Source organism: Morus notabilis, unplaced genomic scaffold (assembly GCF_000414095.1).
Source record: "Morus notabilis unplaced genomic scaffold, ASM41409v2 Scaffold248, whole genome shotgun sequence".
Classification (NCBI taxonomy): Eukaryota; Viridiplantae; Streptophyta; class Magnoliopsida; order Rosales; family Moraceae; genus Morus; species Morus notabilis.
In genome coordinates this window covers 121,986-133,376 of record NW_010374042.1, presented here as the reverse complement: position 1 = coordinate 133,376, position 11,391 = coordinate 121,986, and positions in this window count along the sequence as shown.

Genomic DNA, 11,391 nt, shown 5'->3' with positions numbered 1-11,391 from the left:
CAGTAGAGAGCAACATTTTGATTTTGGCGTAAATGCGCATAAAGTAAATAGCATTAAGTCAAGGGAGTTGGAGGGAAACAAACTCGACTTTCCATAAAAATAAAATAAATAGCACAAACATTTATAAATACTAACAACAAAAGTTTTGGGGTTCTACTAATTTTATTGGGCAATATTTATATATTTTATTTATTTTATCGATTCAAATTTAAAATTTAAATTTTAGTACAGTAAAAAGCTCTTATATAAAATAACATCTCAATTTAAATTAAAAAATCAAATCAGTGAATTAAACAGGCTTATAAGATAAGTAAAATGTTGATTGACTACGCTTTTCATTGGTCAGCATTGCAGTTCAATAAAGAGTAATACGGACCCTACCGCATCAAAACTAAAACCTAATTATTTGAGTTTTTAATTTTAAGTTTTTACAGTTTAAAATATTTAAAAAATGTCATATTTATTTTTTTTATTATAATTAAATTTTTTTAAAAAATATTATCTCTCGATTTAAATTAATCACAAAATAAACGAGTCCATAGCACCTCCACTTCCACTAAAACTTAGGGGTTGTTTGGTTGGGGGATTCGTGTCCCGATTCAAATCACGGTTCATGGTTTGCTACAGTGTTTTCTCTCACAAAAAATACACGTAAATCAAAAATGATTTTAATCTCATGATTCTAATCCATGAACCAAACGTCTCCTTAGAGTCCGTTAGGTTCATGGATTAGAATTATTTTTGATTTACGTGTATTTTTTGTGAGAGAAAATACTGTAACAAATCACGAATCATGATTCGAATCAGGGACGAATCCCTCTACCAAACATCACCTTAAATCCAGTACTGTAGATTTTCAACCCATTCAATCTTTCTTCCGTACCCAGCCTCGTTTCAAGAGCCATCTCTCTCTCCCTTCCTCTGTCTAAATTATTTCATCTTCTTTTTTTTATTATTATTTTTGATGAAATTCTGAATTATTTCATTGGGTAGTATGAAATTGTTCTCATTTTATCATTATTAAAAAAATTGTTCTCACACCTGCACGAAATGCCTCACACCTGGGTATCTCGTCTCATCCATAACTCTTGAAAACCATGAGCATCTGGTTTAACTTGAAAACCATAATTTTGTACTAGGTTATATGATATGAATGCATTTATGGGTATGCATAATTATTGCATCTGTTATGACCTATTGATACTTACTGAGCAAAAGCTCATTAAGTTTTTTCGTGTTATAGGAAGCACGGGTAAGGCACCGGCTCCCTAAAACTTGATGCTGGGCATGCAGAGAGGGTGTAGCAGCGGAATGTGGGCAAGTGGGTTGTGGACGCATCATGTGTTTTGGAAACGCTGCTAAACTTTATATGTAAAATAAAATAGTGTTTTATGTATTTGATGACTAGTGTAATAGAATGTTGTCAAAATGCTACAGCATTTTAGGAATGGCTGAAAACAGAATGTTAGCTAAATGCTACAGCATTTTAACGTACATGGAAAAAAAATGGCCTGAAATTTTTAGAAGTTATAACTAGTAAATGGTAAAGATTAAGAAATGTTAAGTATGAGCATAGGACGACAATCAAAAGTTAGGGTCGTCACATTGAGCCAGATAGTTTATTTTCTTACAAGGTATAGAGAACGTTCTCTATGTAAGAATTCTAAAGTAATTCCTGGAGAAGTACTAGCCACCCAACATAGGTTAGTGATATTAGATGTGAGCATTAAGCTTTGCTACAGAAGGACTAAGATAAACCACCTCCCACAAACTCGTTGGTGGCATTTGAAGGGAATAAAGCAATTAGCCTTTAAAGAGAAGTTGTTAGATGAGGCTACTTGGTCATATATAGGTAATGCAAATACTATGTGGGATGCCATGGCCAGCTGCATTAGAAAAGTGGCAAAGGAGGTAGTAGGGGAATCTAGAAGTAAAGGCCCACCTAGGAAAGAAACCTAGTCGTGGGGTGAGGAAGTTCAAAAGGCTATTAGGACCAAGAGGAATTTATATAGAGATTTACCAGAACATAAGGATATTGAAACTTTTAATAAGTATAAAGAAGCGAAGAAAGAAGCTAAGCGAGCAGTTGGTAAGACTCGTTCTACTTACTTAGATGAGGAATATAGTACTCTTGAGACTAGAGAAGGAGAGAAGGATATATATAAACTAGCCAGGATAAGAGAAAGGAAGTGTCGGGACCTAAATCAAGTGAGGTGTGTAAAGGATGATACGGATCAGATTCTGACAAAAGATAGACATTAGGGAAAAGTGGAGGAGTTACTTTGAGAAGCTTTATAATGATGCTCATGCGATAGAGTTTGACAATCTTAGGTCACAAGGAGAACCTAATGTGATGTATACAAGAGGAATCAGAGTCTCAGAAGTTAAAACTGCACTACAGAAGATGAAAAAGGGGAAGGCATGTGAGCCAGATGAAATTCCAATAGAGGTTTGGATGGCATTTAGAGATGCTGAAATTGTGTGGCTTACTAAGCTTTTTAATGAGATACTAAGGAAGAAGCATATGCCTGATGCATGGAGGAAAAGTATTCTTGTCCCCATCTTCAAGAAAAAATGAGATGTGCTGAAACTTTGAGAGAGAGTTATCGAAAGGAGATTAAGGGCCACAACTACCATCTCAGGTAACCAATTTAGCTTCATTCCAGGCAGATCAACCACAGAAGCCATTTTTCTTCTTAGGATGCAGATGGAAAAGTACAGAGAAGTAAAGACAGACCTACATATGGTCTTTATAGATTTAGAAAATGCATATGATAGGGTGCCGAGAGAAGTTTTATGGTGGGTGCTAGAAAAGAGAGGAGTGCATGTGAGCTATATCAAGGTAATTAAGGACATGTACAATGGGGTGGTCACGAGTGTGAAAACTACTGAAGGCTACACGGCAGAGTTTCCCATTCAGATCGGCCTTCATCAAGGATCTGCTCTTAGTCCTTATCTTTTCACCATCGTGGTGGATAAGCTGACAAGAGAAATCTAAGATAGAGTTCCTTGGTGTATGCTTTTTGCAGACAATATAGTTTTAGTTCAGGAACATAGAGAAGGAGTTAACCGTAAGTTAGAACTGTGGAGACAGACTCTCAAGACGAAGAGTTCTGGAGTGAAAAATCATATAAGAAGAAGAGTTCATTGAGAATCGGTTTAGCCTTTAGGAAATATGTACTTTGTCATTTGCAAAAAAATATTCTCTAATGGACAATGATTCATAAAACACATTCATGAATCGGAGCTCCTACTGGTCCAAGTACCGAATCAACCCTCAAGAGAATTATTTATCTACTTCTTTCTTAAGAAGGAATGGATTCCATCTCGTGTAATAACATTCCGCATTTTAACGTACATGGAAAAAAAATGGCCTGAAATTTTTAGAAGTTATAACTAGTAAATGGTAAAGATTAAGAAATGTTAAGTATGAGCATAGGACGACAATCAAAAGTTAGGGTCGTCACATTGAGCCAGATAGTTTATTTTCTTACAAGGTATAGAGAACGTTCTCTATGTAAGAATTCTAAAGTAATTCCTGGAGAAGTACTAGCCACCCAACATAGGTTAGTGATATTAGATGTGAGCATTAAGCTTTGCTACAGAAGGACTAAGATAAACAAATGGGAATGACATGTATTAATAATGTTTTAATTAAAGATTCTGAACTTTAATTAAATTCATTATGAACATTGCTTTTTGATTATTATCCTTAAACATTATCCTCTCGTATATAACACTTATATACAGTGTTTAAGGTTACATAAATAATCATGGAATTTTCATTGATATTCACAAAATATTCATAAATATATGCACATAAAATAATGAATAAACTATTTTATTAAATAAATAATAAATATCTTATTACATCTCATGCTTCTAGGACACCATTCCCAACAATTGAAACTTTTAATAAGTATAAAGAAGCGAAGAAAGAAGCTAAGTGAGCAGTTGGTAAGACTCGTTCTACTTACTTAGATGAGGAATATAGTACTCTTGGGACTAGAGAAGGAGAGAATGATATATATAAACTAGCTAGGATAAGAGAAAGAAAGTGTCGGGACCTAAATCAAGTGAGGTGTGTAAAGGATGATACGGATCAGATTCTGACAAAAGATAGACATTAGGGAAAAGTGGAGGAGTTACTTTGAGAAGCTTTATAATGATGCTCATGCGATAGAGTTTGACAATCTTAGGTCACAAGGAGAACCTAATGTGATGTATACAAGAGGAATCAGAGTCTCAGAAGTTAAAACTGCACTACAGAAGATGAAAAAGGGGAAGGCATGTGAGCCAGATGAAATTCCAATAGAGGTTTGGATGGCATTTAGAGATGCTGAAATTGTGTGGCTTACTAAGCTTTTTAATGAGATACTAAGGAAGAAGCATATGCCTGATGCATGGAGGAAAAGTATTCTTGTCCCCATCTTCAAGAAAAAATGAGATGTGCTGAAACTTTGAGAGAGAGTTATCGAAAGGAGATTAAGGGCCACAACTACCATCTCAGGTAACCAATTTAGCTTCATTCCAGGCAGATCAACCACAGAAGCCATTTTTCTTCTTAGGATGCAGATGGAAAAGTACAGAGAAGTAAAGACAGACCTACATATGGTCTTTATAGATTTAGAAAATGCATATGATAGGGTGCCGAGAGAAGTTTTATGGTGGGTGCTAGAAAAGAGAGGAGTGCATGTGAGCTATATCAAGGTAATTAAGGACATGTACAATGGGGTGGTCACGAGTGTGAAAACTACTGAAGGCTACACGGCAGAGTTTCCCATTCAGATCGGCCTTCATCAAGGATCTGCTCTTAGTCCTTATCTTTTCACCATCGTGGTGGATAAGCTGACAAGAGAAATCTAAGATAGAGTTCCTTGGTGTATGCTTTTTGCAGACAATATAGTTTTAGTTCAGGAACATAGAGAAGGAGTTAACCGTAAGTTAGAACTGTGGAGACAGACTCTCAAGACGAAGAGTTCTGGGGTGAAAAATCATATAAGAAGAAGAGTTCATTGAGAATCGGTTTAGCCTTTAGGAAATATGTACTTTGTCATTTGCAAAAAAATTACGTCGCTCATTCTGGGGTGAAAAACGTGCGAACCGTTTCGCACCTCAACTAAAAAAATCATTCTTCTTTTTAAAAAGGTAAAAGATATTGTTTTGAGTCTTTAGATGTTTTTTTTTTTTTCATGTCCTTTTAATATCAGTTTCACTTTCTAAATTTTATCAAGCTTTTGTTTTTAAAGACTTTCTCTGATATTTATTCTTTTTTAAGAGCATCAGTGTTTTTTATTTATCAACCGTTAAATCTGTATTAAAATTATGAAAAAAAAAATTAAAAAATAAACTAAACTCAAAATTTCATGATATTCCCATATAAAATGAATATCATAGTTGAAAATCTTACAAAAATATAAAGACTGATATATATAACAAGTAATCTGTTGTAATAAACAATGATTAAAATGATTATGCTACAGAATAAGAAGTTATTATTATTATCATCATCATTATTATTATTATCATCATCATCATCAATGCGCTCTTTCGTCGTTTATTGAAAATGAAGCATTTTCCAGAATATTTCATCTGGAATACTCAAGTGACAATTTCTTTGTTCAGAAAACCAATTGCTGAAACCTAGTCCCAGAGCATATTTCTGGTACGGTGTATTTAGACTCAAACTTGTTGATGCTGCACCTCAGAGAAAATCGAATCCCATCCCCTTTGGTGGTTAACATGCAACAACTCCTTTGCAGCCACTATATCGAATCTGATATGTTCACGGCGGCGGATTGGGCTGTCTAGAAAGATATACATATCTACAAAAGAACTTTTAAAAAAAGACACAAAAGTAAGTATATTGTTTAGCAATTTTCCATTTTAAAAAATGAAAATATAGTTCGAGGAGCAGTATGTCAAAAACAAGGAGACGTTTGGTTCATGGATTAGAATCATGAGATTAAAATCATTTTTGAATTACGTGTATTTTTTGTGAGAGAAAACACTATAGCGAACCATGAACCATGATTCGAATCGAGACACGAATCCCCCAACCAAACAACAATTCGAGTTGAGATGTGACATTTGTTGAGAGGTTTTTATTGCAGCAAAAAAAGTTAGATGTGATATTTTTTGAGAGCTTTTTATTATAAAAACCTAAAATTAAAAACTCAAATTGGTGAAATGAACGAGACCTTACTTCTGCCCTCTAGGAGTGTGCTGCAAGGTAATAATATGTACGAGTATGACACTTCAATTTCTGCCATCGGATTGCAATCTGGGAGCTCTAATCTCTTGCCCTACCCGTAGGAAAAAAGGCTTGCCCTACCATAAATCTTTCCATTTTATTATCCCTTTTCTAAAGTTACAATTTGATAATTCAGTTTTTTAAATTACAATTCTATCCCATTTTTAGAAAATTACAATTTGACCCTTAATTTTTTAAAAATTACAGTTTGATCTATATTTTTAAAAATTTATAAAAATATACCTATTGGCTGGTAAATAAAGAATTTACTTTATTTACCACATAAGCTATAACTATTGACTGGAAAATAAAGCATCTACCCATACCTAATTAGTAAATCTTTTATATACCAGAATCACTTTTTTTAGGTTGTAAATAAGTATTTATCGAGTAAATTCATTATTTATCGTGCTTTTAATTGATAAATAATGGATTTACCGAGTACATTACCATGCTTTAATGGGTAAAAAATGATTTACCAAATAAAATTGTTATTTACTAAATAAACTAAATTCTTGGCTTGTAACTAAAGGATTGCAAGAATAACTTGTAAATGATTGATTTACCTAATAAATCGATTACTTACCACGAGCATATATGCAAGGTTTTTAAAAGATTGAGTTAGAATGTAATTTTTCAAAAAGTTAATAGGTCAAAGTATAATTTTTAAAAATTAAAGGATTAAAATATAATTTTAAAAATAAAAGGGCCAAAATATATATTTTAAAAGTTAAGAAGTTACCCGTTTAGTTCGCTGATTCGAGTTTTTAATTCGAGTTGAGATGTGACTTTATGTGAGAGCTTTTTACTGTAGTAAAAAAAGTTAGATATGACTGTTTCTGAGAGCTTTTTATTGTAGCAAAACTCGAATTTTAAACTCGAATCGATGAAATGAATGGGGCCAAAATATTTTTTTATTCTTAAATTTACATTTCAATCCATAATTTTTTGGGAGAATGAAGAAAATAATATAATTTGGGGTTCTAATAAAAATAAAGAACATAAAGTTTGAAAAGAGCAAGAAGATAAGCATAAAATTAGAACACAACACATTGAAATTTTAAAATATACTCCATGCTTTTACTATTTTAAATTATGATATTTGCTAGGAAAAAAAAAAAAACAGGTTTAACAACTTGGAATTTCCCTAATCAATATCAATTTTTCTTATTCATCATTTTTTTTATAAGAGAGTAATTTAAGTTGACCATATGACCACTTATTAGTTTTAGCCGGGAAAACAATTGAGGTTTTTTATTTTTATTATTTATTTTTTGTCAAGAACGGAAAAGAAGCCTTGAGCTTTCTGTTTCACCTTCTCACCTTTAACTTTCTATCTTTTAATGCGTCCTGAGTGTGTAGTATGTAAAATCTTGTGCTCAAAACAATCACATCAACGCAGATATGATCATTCTGTGAGTGACGTTTTATTTATTTTACTGATATAAGTTTTCAATTTTAATTTTATTATAGTTAAAAATTCTCATAAAAAATCACATTTAATTTTTTCTGTTACAATTTAAAGCTCTCACATAACATCACATCTCAACTCAAACTAAAAACTCGAATTAATGAACTGAACGAGACCTCGAGTCACCAAGTGATATACATCGTCTTCCCCGGTATTCTCTGAGAACATTACTCTTTATCCTTATAATGTCATTTTTCATTGATATAGAAAACATAAAAGCATAAAAATAAATGTAAAAAAACTACTTTGGGTAGAAGGGTCATTTCGTCCCTTTTTTGAGATGGGAATAGTACATGTATTTAGATAATTTAGGAAAAGAAGCGACTTGCGCAGTCACTGAAAAAAAAAATATAAGCATGGCATGGTAGTGCTTAAGAACCAGTCGAAATACTAAAAATTTATATTGGTATTTTTTTCTTTTTCATTTGTCTATAAGAAGTATAACTTAAAAATAATAATAAATAAGAGAAAACAAAAGATAGAAAAAAAGAACACAAAATTTAATATGAGTCTGCAATTCGTCTACGTCCATAGATTATGAGTATGATTTTCATTCCATTCACTGATAAATTTACAATGAGGTTGTACACATATATAAATAGGAATCATTTCCAAAAAATAAAAGGTATCAATTAATGATAATTTCCTCCAATTAGGGTAAGTTTCCTAAATTTCTTCAATCAACCTAATGACATCTAATTAACAACTAATGTACAAATCATCAAATAATTATAAAGCAATCAAAATAATTAACAAATCTCAATATTTTCCTTCAAGTTGGTGCATACCAACTTTGAAATAAAGCTTCAATGAGGAAACAAATCCTCTAAATTTGGAAACAATCATCGGACTCCAACATACCAACTCAAGTTGATGCTAATTTTTTTCTAAATTCAGAAACAATCATCAGATTCCAAAGCACCAACTTGGAAACAAAGCTCTGGGCAGATCTTCAATGAGGTTTAACTTTCTTTAATCTTCAAGAACAACTTTGAAAATCTCACACATCAAACTCAAATTTACATGAGTTTCACAGCATATTGATCTTCACATGCCAGGCTCACATCAACATGAGCTTCACAGCACAAATTTCAATTTTAAAAGCTTCACATACTAGGTTCACACTAATATAAGCTTCACAACACAAGTTTCAATTTTCTAAAAAATAAATTTCAAACCTCACAACAATTTTTTTAATTATCTTTTTTTTTTTTTAAAGTTTTTTTCTTTTTTTTTCCTCCTCAATACAATTCCTTTTTCTATTCAATCAATTAGTTTTTTCTTTTTTTATTTTCTTTCTTCTTCTACACGTTCCCTTCTTCTCTTTTCTATTATCTTTTTTTTCCTTCTTTGCATTTTTTTTCCTTTTGTTTTTCTCTAAATGAACACACGTGGAGAAGAATAAAAGGAAATTTTAGGCTTCCTTTGTATGAATAAGGAGCAAATAAACGAAAGAACAATAAAAGGATAGAAGACGGCGCTACTCTTGTGAACATTTGGGTTCGTTGACTGAGTTCGTCAAGACCGTTGGATTTATTGGTTGGGTTCGGAAGCGCAGCTCTTCAGACACGGTGGTTTGGCAGCGAATTTCAGCATAGTTGCCGGCTCTGATATCAAATTAAAAATTATAATAAATAAGAGAAAACAAAAGATAAAAGAAACTAACACAAAATTTAACGTGATTCGGTAATTCACCTATGTTTATGAATCAAGAGTATAATTTTCATTCAATTCACTGATAATTTACAATAAAATTGTACACAGTTATAAATAGGGATCATTCCTAAAAAATAAAAGGTATCAATTAATGATAATTTCCCCTAATTAGGCTAAGAGTTTCCTAAATTTCTTCAATCAACCGAATGATATCTAATTGACAACTAATGTACAAATCATCAAATAATTAGACAGCAATCAGAGTAAATTTTCAAATCTCAACAGTATATTGGTATCTTGGTTGCAAGTAAGTTTGCACGACTTTAGACGAAATTAGTGGTAGTAAAAATCAGTGGTAGAGTCATAATTTTTTTTTAAAGAGGGCGTAATAAAACCAAAAGTTTAACTAAAACAACAATATAACTATTTTAATCCAAGTTAATTCACTTTTAAAGTTTATGGCTCACAAAATTATGAATCTATATAAGTGCTTTATTTTTGGGTTATATGGTACTTAAAATTTGAAATATAAATATATGAAAATTCAAAAGTCTAATTTTGGAGTATATTTGAAACTTTTCTAAAGTTTTGACACAAAAATTGCAAATTGAAATTTACAATAGGGACGAAATAGAGGTCCTGCGGAAAAATAGCTCTGACGCCAGGATGATAAAAAGCTTAACACCTCTCATTCTTATTACCTTTTGAATATGAAAAAGAAAAAAATGAAAGGGTCGCCTTATTCAAAACCCCAATTATGAAATCCTCTCTCCCACTTCACACCTCGGATCGTAAAAAAGGAAAGAGGGGGATGGGATTTCTCTCGCTTTTGGCATAGCGGGCCCCCAGCAGGAGGATGAAGAATAAAACTCTATACGTATACGTACTAAAATACTATCTTCAAATGATTAATGACAACACAAATCCGTATTTCTTTTAATTTTCATGAAAAATGAAAGAATTGTTGTGAATCAATTATAAGTTGAAAAAAGAATCAAATATTCACCAACATATTTCCCTGGGGAACCGGTAAATACTTCTGCTACAAAAAAAAAGTTGTGACAGGAAACGCTCAATTTTCGTGCTCTTGCTACGATTAAGCAATCTTCTTCGGATAATTCGTTCAACCCAAGGATAGCTATAATGTCCTGAAGTTCTTTGTAACGTTGTAAAGTTTGTTTAACTCTTTGCGCAGTTTCATCGAAGAGCGGGGGATTTCGTGACATTTTTGATTGGCTGTCTTGTGTTTCTAATAAGTTGTTTAATAGTTGGCATGTTGCATCATAGACATAATGGGCTGGTTTAGATCGATCCTAACCAAATAATTATGAATAATTTTTATATTAATGGATTCATAGAATATTGTATTAAATCTGTTACGAAGATAAAATCTTAAATTGTATATTTGCATGAAATCCGGTTGAGCAAGTGGGGGCGGGGGCAGGTGCCCCCTCTGAATCAAACATAGCTCCGCCGCCACTAAAAATGCATGACTAGAAGGTTGTTTATGTTCATGGATTTATTATTATGCAATCCCAAAAATAGTGAGCCGTTACTGGTTTGTGATATTTGATCCTAAGCTTCAAATCTTACATTTAACATGATTAGCAAAAAATCTCACTTAACATCATTAAGATTTAAGCTTGCCAGGGCCGAGAAAAAATGGTTATGGATCTTCAGTGTGCTTTTTTTTTTTTTTTTTTCAAGGAAAAGTTTTGGTTTCGTTATGCTAAAAAAAAGAGAAACCTCACATCTAAGTTAGAAAAAAAAAAAAAAGAAAAAAAAAAAGAAAAAGGAAGAGCAGATTTGTTAGGTAAAAAATACTAGCATTGTTCTTTTTGTCATTCTCTTTATTACTCTCTAAATTTATTATTTGACACATAAATTTTATTATCACATTTTTCATTTAAATAATAATATATCATGTTAATAAGATCTGCGTGTCAAATTGTGAATATAGCGAAAAAATAAAAGAAAAAATGACAGCATTTTTTTAAGTTCTTGAGTGGGA